Source organism: Ochotona princeps, chromosome 11 (assembly GCF_030435755.1).
Source record: "Ochotona princeps isolate mOchPri1 chromosome 11, mOchPri1.hap1, whole genome shotgun sequence".
In the NCBI taxonomy this organism is placed as follows: Eukaryota; Metazoa; Chordata; class Mammalia; order Lagomorpha; family Ochotonidae; genus Ochotona; species Ochotona princeps.
This window is the reverse complement of record NC_080842.1, coordinates 39,219,715-39,230,751: the sequence shown is the minus strand read 5'-3', so window position 1 is coordinate 39,230,751 and position 11,037 is coordinate 39,219,715.

Genomic DNA, 11,037 nt, shown 5'->3' with positions numbered 1-11,037 from the left:
TCTGATGGGTGATTCTAACTCTCTAGTTCCAGAACTTCCTGCACATAAAGAAGTGCATAGCAGACAAAATGAATGGCTGGTGAAGAAGTGTCCTCCTCTTCAAAGGGCCCCCAGCCCTCCTGACACCTTGTATTGCACAAGTCACTTGGTGGTTTCCTGCTCTGACATTTCACAGGGGATGTTCAGTCCCTGGGAATTCTGCACTGGAGAAGGAACAGCTCCAGTGTCAGGCAAATGTTCTTGCCACTCTTATCATTTCTCTTATGTCCAAATGAAATTAAGTGTTCTGCCATTAGTATTTCACTTTTGTTCAAAGCTGTATCTGTCATCAGCATAACACTCCATGCTGTGCTGCTTATTGCTAACCCTGGTAGAGCATGACCTTGAGGAAGCTTTTCACTTCCCCATTTCTCTCAGTCGCAGAACAGAATCCTTAATCCACATAGAGCTTGACTAAAATCCTGGGCACCCGGATGTTTGTGAAATTGGGATAGGGGAGAGAGCTTGTTTGTCTCTGTCAACCCAGAAACATGGGATGGTCAGCTCTCTCCAAGACAGAAGGTGTTTTAGTGTTTTATGCAGATTGGAGGGAATAACCTTTTGCACAAATGAAGATGGAGAACATGTGAATGAAGTTGAGAAGTCGAGAGGGGAGAGAGAAGGAGAGAGACTTCTCAGGTTCTATTGGCTTTCAGGTTTCAATTCTAGCCCAGCTGGATTTTGTGTGTTGGTTTTTATTTAATACGCTTTTAAACCCAAATGCATTTCCTGTTTCTACTTAAAGTTATTTATGGGTAGTTTCCTGTTAATTTGCAGCTCTGAATAAAACACAATGGTGGCGCTAAGAAATAAAATTGCACATAACCACAAGACTGACCCAATTCAGAGGGGGAGGGCAATTGGATTCCTTCATCCTGGGGTAGGAAATGGTGGGTGATAGGCAGGCCAAAACAGCTGGTGAAATTAGTGTTGGCTGAATTTGGGATCTTGGACAGTTTTTCTATTAACACTGAGACTTCAGAGACTTGAAAGACTATATTGAAGGGTGTCAAACTGGACTGGCAACTCCCTAGAGCTTCAGCAAGGTACATAGGACAGACATCAGGTCTGAGGCTGTTTGGCTTAAAATGGATAGAGGAAAACAGGTCAGTTATGTAATCCTGATCCTGAAGTCCTTTCTGCTCATACCAAAGCATCTGAGATCACTTAGAGTCCATTCTTGAAGTTAATCACAAGACTAACAGAGCTGCAGCAGTTATACTGTACAGTAACCTATATCAAGAACTAAATTTGGTGCACCAATTATGAAACAGAGACGTGCTGACAATTGGAGCAAGGACACCTGGGAGGAACCAGGGGAGTTGGGGAACTCTAGTCCCTCCCAACTTCTCTGAGTCCATTGGCTGTGCCATCTTCCTGGAGTAGGGTGAGGAGGCCTCCACCAGAAAGCATCCTTAGGCTCGGATTTGGGATCTTCTGCACAGTAAGCAAGGTGAAGACAGACTTTCTCTGCTGCCCTCTATACCCTAAGGGGAAATCAATTACATGGAGAACATGCATCCAGCCCTCAGGCTTCCTTCTAAGACTTTGAAGCCTCAAGGGTATGGCCCAGTTCCAGCTGCTAAGCTTAGCAAACTGTTTAGAAATGGATTTCAGAAAATGGAGTCCCTCTAAATTAAATCTATTGGCTACCAATTAAGCACAGGTGTTGTGCTTCCAAGAAAACCTTATGCCCTGGAGACAGGATCATTTGATCTACACAAATCAACACTACAAAGTATCAGTCATGCAGACAAGCTGCTTGCCCAAGCCCCAAGTCCACCAATTCCCTTCAGAAGATGTCTCATGGTTATAGCCAGTCTCCTCCTAAGGGTGTCCCTGGAGGAACCCGGGCTAGGGCAATAACCTTATTGTCAGAAACCAGAATGGCTCTGCTGGCTAACCAAGCAACCTGCTCTAGGTGCTAGTAGGAGCTGTCATGTGAGCTTTGTCAAGTGTCCAGTTCTTCAGACGAGCTGCTTACTTGAAGACCCCATCTACCTTCATTTTTAAGTGAGTTCCATGGAACGTAAAGCAGAGAGTTCCTCTTCCCAAGAAACAAGTCAAGAAAGCCATCATGAATCTCCTGTGCCCAGCCTTTGTTCTAGTGTTCTATATCAGTGGGTAATAGCTGGTGGGTCACTACTGCTTCCTATACAACTGAACTGGTTTGACATTGACCTGGATGGATCAGCACCGCATCTCTGTGTGTAATGGGAGGAAGGTGTTCATCTTGGGAGGTACATTTGTCTGACCCTATTCCCATGAGATAGGCATGGACTTCCAGTCCAGGCAGAGCTGGCTGATTTTGTTTTCCTGAGTCTTGAATTGAACCTAACAGAGAAGTAGCTGGTGTCTCTGCATGTCCCAGGTGCAAAGGCTGTCATTGCCACCAGAAGGCAGTGAGATCCTTCATGGCCATGAGGTAGCCCTGTGCATGGAGAGCAGAGATGGCGGTCTACAGAGAGAGTGAGGAAGCACCTGTAGGCAGAAGTGGGGAGAAAGGGGAGAAGGGGAGAGAGAAGAGGGAGACTATGGGGAGGTAAAAAGGTAAGAGAGAGATTGGAGAGGGAAAAAGAAGAGGGAGAGGCAGTATGGAGAGAGAGAGCTGCATTCAGTATTGTCCTTTGAACTTGTTTCTGGGGAGGAAACTTTCATTTTAGGTTTCATGAAATATTCCTGACATACCCCTCTCCCCTCTAACACACACACACACACACACACACACACACACACACACACACATGCAGAGATTCCTAGCTTGCTTTCTTTTTCTTTTGTGGTAATTTTAGGACTTGAAATGATTATAGTTTCAGAAGAAGTTTCTAAGACAGTACAGAGAGGTCCCATGACCCTTCATTCAATTTACCCCGTGAATATAGTTTACATAACTCTCATGCAATAACAATGCCAGAGAGTCAGTATTGGTGCAATGTGAGTGTATAGTTCTGTACCATTGCCTCATAGGTGCAATCTGTGTTGCTAACATCACTGTCAGGTTGCAGACTGCCTTGTACTACAGAGAATTTCTCTTACTTCCTTTAGAATCTTCCTCATTATGTCCATAGTATTGCCTTCCTCTGGTAGCTACTAATTTACATCCCATCTCTGGAATCTGGTGATTTTGTAATTACTTTGTAATGGAATCATATAGCTTGTTACTTTGGGTACTGGCATTTGTCTTTTTAAAATTTTGTTTTACTTTAAATTCTTGATGACGTTTACATAGTTGATCAGGGTGGGAAGTATCAAAGACTAGGGGAAAGTGGGTGAGACCACTGTTTCCAATTTTATTTTTCTTCCTCCTGTATCTGTGGGAAGGCAGTCGGGGGTTGGTGGGGTGGGAGGGCAGCAGTGGATAAGGAGAGAACCCATCTCCAGCCTCCCAAATGCTGCAGTATCTAGGGATGGGAATGGCCACCGAATATCATCCCAGGGTCTCCGATGTGGAGCATTCTCCGAGAGTTCTGCTTAAGTAGTTTCGATAGTTCTGAAATGCTGTTGATATCACCAATCCAAAGATGAGGAAATCTTTCCAAGGCCCATTTGTTGACATAGTCCACTTCAGAGTCTCCATTTGCCCAGATATTCGCTATCAACGCTTGGCTGAGATAGTTGTCCAATTTGTTCCACCCTCCTTTCTCTGCTATAGTACCAGATGTTCTCTGCAGGTCCCAATGGACTGCCATATCCTCCATGTGCATCTGAGTATCCATCAACTGCTCCAGCTAAGCCACTGAAGATACCCAGTTCTGATACATACACTGCATGGTCAGACCACAGATCCTGTGATTCTCCCCATGGTTGGAATTCTGAGTCCAGCAGTTCAGTTGGAGGGATCCCCAAAGAGACTTCATCTGAGGTGATCCCAGATCTCATTCTTGTGTGCTTGTCAGTATGGGGTCCAGCTCAGTCTGTTACCCAAATCAGCCTGCACACACACTGGTAGCTGCAATTGCTGGGTCAGTTTGTTTCCAGCCTTTGTCTTTTATGTAAACCAGTGGGTGCTGCGGCCCAGATTAACCATGCCCACCACACACTCAGCCCTCACGTACATCAGCGGGAACTGCAGAATAGGAGCAACTCCAAATAACCCCCATCAGGCCTACCCCTAGCCCTGGTTCCTGTGCTTGCCAGTATGTGCTGCAGACTGGTCCAGTCTTTCGTACACATCAATGGGCATTGAAGCTTAATTCAACCCAACCAACCCCACTATCCAGTTCATACTCATACTGGTGGATGCCACTGCCTGTTTAGCCAGGCCTTCCCTGAGCCCTAGTTCTCATGCTTACCAGTGGGAGTTGCAGCCCAACAGAGAGGTGCCCGCAGTTTCCCTACTGGACGCACTCCCTACCCCAGTTCTTGGACTCTTCAGGTGGTTCTGTAGTCTAGCATGACAGGATTAGCCCCATCCCCCAGTCCCAGCACTTGCCAGCCAATGCTGCAGTAAAGCCCAATCAAGCCTGTACTTACTCTGACTCATGCATGCACCAGTGGATATAGTTGGTTAGTCCACCCTAGTTCTCCCACTAACCCAGTTCACATGCAGGCCAATAGGTGTTGTAGCCTTGCTTGGCCTGGTCTGCCCTCAGTCCCAGTTCCTATGCTCACCAGTGGGAACACTGGCCCAGCAGGGGAGTCCATGCTGTCCCCCTACCAGGCTCACATCCCTCCCCCTGAGTCTCACATGCCCAGACTGGCATGACCCACCTCACCTTGGCATTTGTTGGTGAATGCAGTAGCCTGGCCTAGTCTGGTCTGTGCCTGGTTTCAGCTCATGCTGATGGGTGCTACTGCTCAGCCAAGCCCAACCCAGTCAGCCTCAATCTCCTAATGTGAACTGGCTGGTGTTGTGGCCTGACCTGGCCAGTCCTATACCCAGTACTGGTTCTCAGATCTGCCAGTGGGTGTTATGAACTGGCCAAGCCTGGCCCATCCCCAGACCTGACCCATATGTGTGCTGATGGGTACTATAACCTGGTAGGGTTTGGGCTACTCCCAGTCTTGGTTCTTGCACTCATCTGGCAACTACATCCTGACAGAGAAATTCCCCAATTTTCTCTATCGAGTCTCCTCCCAGTGGCAGATCTTGTGCACACCAACGGGTCCTTGGCCCAGGCTGACTTAGTTCACCTCCTGACCTAGCAGAAACAGTGGCCTTGTCCAGCCAGCCCACACCCATTCCAGTTTTCACTATTGGGTGCTACAACCAAGCCACACCTTGGTCCATGCCGAGACACAGCTCTCAAGTGGTTTAATGGGCCAAGACCCAGCCTAGCCCATCCTACACCCACTCTGGCTCTCATGAGCACCAGTTGGTGCTGGAGTCTAGCCCAATCTGGTGCTTTCCAGACCCAGTCCACACCCATGCTGAGGGACACTGCAGCCATGTCCAGCCCAGATGGTTGCCCCCATTCTGGCTCTCAAGCTCATCAGTGGGAACCCCAACCCAGACGCGGCATCCCCTTAGCCCCCCAACCAGGCCTGTTGCCCAAAAAGGATCTTACATGTGCCAGTGGTTGCTCTGACCCAGATTGGCATTGCCCATCCCCCATCTTGTTCTTTGCCATCAGATGCTGCAGCCTAACCTGTCCCAGCCTGCCCCCCAGTTCCAACTCTCACTGCTACAGCCTAATCCTGCCCAGTCTGCTCCCATTTCTGGTTTGCAAACCAGTAGGCTTGATGGCCTAGCCCAGCACGGTCCACACTTCAGTCTGACTCCTGTACATGTCAGTGTGCTAAGGTTTGACCCAGCCCTGCCCAGTCTGCACCCCTCCAGGACCAACTCTCATACTTGCTGATGGGTGGAGCGATCTTTCCTGACCAACACCTAGGCCTGAATCATGCTCACCAGTGGGAGCTACGGCCCACTAGGGGACTTCCCCAAATTCCCCCACCAAGCCCACTCCCAGACCCAGATGTCTCATGTGCCAGTGGGTACTAGGCCCTTACCCAGCATAGTCTACCCCTACCCCCAACCCCCAACCTGACCTTTGTGTCCCACACCTTATTCTTGGGTATACCCCTAGGTGCTGCAGACTGGACCAGCCAGCCTGTTCTTAACCCCAGTACCCATGGGTGTTGGAATGTTCCACAGTCATGCCTAGCTCAGTCCATAACTACCCCCAGCTCTTATGCAAATTCGCAGAAATTGCATTTCTATAAGGGTAGGCCCACATATTCTCCACAGAGTCTGCCCCCAGACCTGAGCCTTTCACATGCTGATTAGTGTCATGGCCCAGCCTAACATCATCCATCTCCTGTTTCAACCCTCACTGATGGGTACTATGTTCTAGTCTTGCCAGGTGGGCCCCCAGCCCTAGCTTTAGTGTACACCAGCAATTGATGGTCAGCAGTGGTCAATGCTAACTAGCCCAACTCAGGTCTCCCATGTGGGCTGGTGCATCAGTCTGACTCTTAAAGGTCCTCCACTTCCTTACCCAAATCATCAATCTCAGCCTCTTGCTTATCTGCAAGTACAATGACCTTATTCATGGAAGTCCCTCAGAAGTCATTGCTCACCAGCAACATACTCCCTCAGCACTCCTGCTTCTCACCTATCCTCATCCCCTCTTCCCTAGGCAGTCCATAGTTTCTATGCCTGGGAACACATGGATTCCCCAGCCCAGCCTTCCTAAGCTGAATCTTCTAGTAGCGTAGTGTGCTGGCCTGGAACTCTGCTCATAATTAGAGTCCCAAGCTTCTGGCATGTGTGCTGGTTTGGGACCATATCCCTCCTCCCACTCAAGTTCCAAACCCATTAAAAGTTCCCAAAGCCTGATCCACTAGCATACCACACAAGCATGTTAACCTAGAGCTCTCCCCTCCCTCTCTCCCACCTTTCCTAGGACCAAGCACATGGGGAAAATTCCCAGGCTTGCTCCAGCTGCCTTGACGTGAGCCCAAGGACCCACATGCCCCTCCTCAGTGCTGTCTTCCAGGACCCCTGCAAGCCCGCACCCCCAGGCTCCCACAAGCCCATGGCTGTGGCCAGCATTTGTCTTTCTTTATTCTGCATGATTCCCTTGAGAACTACTCAAAGTTATTGAGTGTGGCAATAGTCAATGTCCTTTTACTGCTGAGTGGTATTCCATGGTATGGATGTGTCACTGCTTGTGTAATCCATTTACTCATTAAGGGACATTTTGGTTATTTTAGTTTGGGACTGTCATGATCTTTTGCAGATGGGTTTTGTGTGAGTTTAAGCTTTTATTTCTTGGGAGTGTTGAAGAATACAATTATTTGGTCATCTGTGTGTTCAATTTTGTGAAGAAACTGCAAACTATTTTCCAGAGTGTGTGTGTACCATCTCGCATCCCCACCAGCAAGGTACAGGAAATTGTATTTCTCTGTGTTCTCTCCAGCACTTGGTATTGTTCCTATTCTTTAGTTTTTTTGGCTGGTGTGCAGCAATATCTTTTTGTGATCTTAAACTGCCTTTCCCTGATGGCTATACTGTCGCATATTTCCTCAAGTGTATATTTGCTGTTTGAATGTCCTCATGGGTAAATGATTTCTTTATAGCTTCTGCAATTTTCTAATTGGGTTATGTATACTTAGAATTTGCAATTTTATTTTTAATTTAATTTTATTGGTTCTATTTATTCTTTTGTTTATTTTAAAGGGGGAGAGAGAGAAAGAGAAAGAGGAGAGGAAGACCGCATTGCTCCAAATGCTGGCAACAACTGTAGCTGGGCCAAGTCAAAATAAGGAGCTAAAAACTAATTCATATCTTGCACGTGAATGGCAGGGAACTCAGCCACGTGAGCTACCACTGTTGTTCCCCGAGCTCTACATTAGTAAAGATGTGAACCCAGGCAGTCTCACATAAGATCTGAGGCTCTAAATACCTTTTCCCTAAAATTTTCACAAAATTTTAGTTTGTTTATTTTTTAGAACAAATTTTAAACATTTAAGTTTTCTGTTACTTGCAAACCTAAGACTTTGAGCCAGTCTACTGCTTGTACGTAATGACAGTTACAATGGTAGTAAACATTTCTTCAGGTATTAATCTATGACTGGCACTATTCTAAGTGATTTGTAGGTTTTAGCTCATTTGCAGTATGTTGCTGTTATAGATATCATTGTTGTTACTAGAAATTGACCAATATTATAACTTCTCTTCTTTTTAAAAATTTTATTGTAAAGTCAGATATACAAAGGGAAGGAGAGACAGATAGGAAGATCTTCCATCCGATGATTCACTCCCCAGTAGCCGGAACGGTGCCGATCTGAAGCCTCTTTCGGATCTCCCATGCCGGTGTAAGTCCCAAGGCTTTGGGTCATCCTAGCCTGCTTTCCCAGACCATAAGCAGAGAGCTGGATGGGAAGTGGGGCTGCCGGGAATAGAACCGGCGGCCATATGGGATCCTGGTTCATGCAAGGTGAGGACTTTAGCCACTAGGCTACCACACTGGGCCCACAATCTATCTTCTTAAAAGAATTTATTTTATTCATATTTGAAAGGCAGAGTTTTAGAGAGAAGGAGCAACCCAGCGAGAGATCTAACATTTGCTGGTTCACTCCCCAAATGGCCACAACATCCAGAGCTGAGCTGATCTGCAACTAGGAGCCTTCTTTGGGGTCTTTCATATGTGTGCAGGGGCCCAAGGACTCGAGCCATTCTTCACTGATTTCCCAGGCCATAAGCAGGGTGCTGGATCTGAAGTGGGATAGATGGGACATGAACCATAACCCTTATGAGATGCCAGCACTGCAGGCAGAGTCTTAGACTACTACATCAAGTCCCTAGAATTTACTTTATAAATCTAATCATGAGTGTAAGCAAATACTTGGGACAATTAGCTCGACTTAAATTTGAGTTGACTGAATTTGTGTCACAAGGATACATGAGACAGGGTAGCCTCTGAGAAATACAGCTGTTCAACATGTGGACACCCAAATTGAGTTCTAGATCAGTTTCTCTCTCTCTCTCTCTCTCTCTCTCCATTTCTCTATCTGTCCGCCTTCCAAAGAAACAAAGATGTAAGTAAACAAATGGCATGCATACATATCTTTAGTTATTTTTAGTATATATCTGACAGTGTTAGTTCAATAAATTCTATAGGAGAAAATCCCTCAAACCCCCGTCTCCTAAAATAAAGATGCCACTAAGTATCGTTCACTCGGTGAATGCCTGTTTGTATCTTACAGTTTTCATAAACCGCATGGTGAAAGATAGTCACATGCTTGTGCTGATCAATAAAATAACTTGAATTCCCTAGGTGAAGTTAAGACCGCATTTCCTGAGGACTGACAAGAGGCTAGAGGTTCAGCCAGTATCCCCCAGGATGACTGCCCAGCAGATCCTACAGTTGAGGCACTTCTGTCAAGGGAACAGAACCCTCTTGGGACTGGATACTCTGCTTGGTGCCCCCAGGGCTGGGAGCTGTAACATGGTGAGCCAGGTCAGCGTTAGTGGTTGCCTTCGGATTCCTGGGCAGAGTTAAACTGAACTGTCCTGAATGGTGCAGCCAGGCAACACGTGGAGATTAAAGGCCCGAGAGACCTGAGCTGCTGCAGCTCTGTGTTTGATAAAGCCCAGGTTCCCTGGCCAATGTCTGGCTGCTGCACCAAGGTGGACAGATCACAGTCAGCTGGCCCACCCCAAATGTGATCGGATAGGTCCCAGGAGAGCCCGTGGCTGCCCACTTTCTCAGCCAGACCCCTGGGAGTTTTGAACACCAAGAGGTGCATAATAAACAAACATCTAGTCTTCTATTTCCAGATCACCATTCCACCCCTTGGAACCTCCTCATGTGGACTTGGCTGGTCACTTTTCTGGCTTTGGTCTCTCCTTCCTTCTGTAGATTTGATGCTTGCCACATTTCCCTGCAGTACCCAAGTTTCTTTCTTCACTCATCACTGCTGTAGATTGCTTTGTGCCACCTCAGGAAAGCCTCGGGGATAGTCCCAACCATAGGTCTTTGTGGCTTTCCCTGGCTTGCTTCAGTCCGTTTTCCCTCAGTATTGTTTCCTTCTCCCTACCCAGAAGCTCGAGTCGAGGCTTCAGCACTTAACAGGGTAGGTTGTTTGTAGTCTACATTCCCCATTTAAATTTGTTTCTTTGGCAAATGGAGTAGATAATATTTTTCTAGTAGAACAATTGAGGGTTTTACTGTGTAGGTGAGTATCTATCCATCATCCATATACGATTTCTCTATCTATCTATCTATCTATCTATCTATCTATCTATCTATCTATCTAATCATCTATCTATCCACCCGTCATCATCTATCCTCCTGACAGCCTTATATTCAACTGACACTCAGATAATGCTAGAAGTGGAGCAGCCCTCCTTAATTTCCTTTGCCTCCTTTGAACCTACTCTCAGGTATTGAAGTTCTGTCCCCCTCTGCACCCACACTGACCCCATCATTGCCTTCTGTCACTGTTACTCAGGGGGCTCAGACAAGTGCTTCCATCTCCTGGTAGCAGAGGATCTCTGATTGGCTGCCATCACCATGGCAACGCTCTGTCTCCTCTCCCCTTCCTCATGTTCCAAAGCCAGCAGAGCTGTGGATTTCCAGACTTCCCAGGGATACACAGGGAGGAGGAGAGACAGGCTCCCTCGACACATTTTGGGCTTGCTTGGATTCCAAATTCTAGCTTCTATGAAGCATGTCTTCTACTGCCTGCACATGATACAGGAGCCATTCCTGAGATCCTTACGGACTCCTGATTCCCTCTGAGATGGCCGGCTTGGATCTAAGGGTCCTAAGCTGGTAGCATGTGGCATGCATGATAAGCATGTTATTTATGATGCCCCATGAATATCAAACAGAATGGAGCTCCTTCTGCTGCCTTGCTGTAATGCTGAGGTTGTTGCCTGAATAGGGGATCATGGTGGTGCTTTGAGAATCCCAAAGGAAGACAGGCATCATTCATTATTTTGGACAAACACATCTGGGATTGCCCAGATGTGGGGGAAGAGAGAGCAACAGCTGCCCTTCACTCTTGGTTTGAGATGGGAGCTGTGATGTGGAGGAGAACATAGGG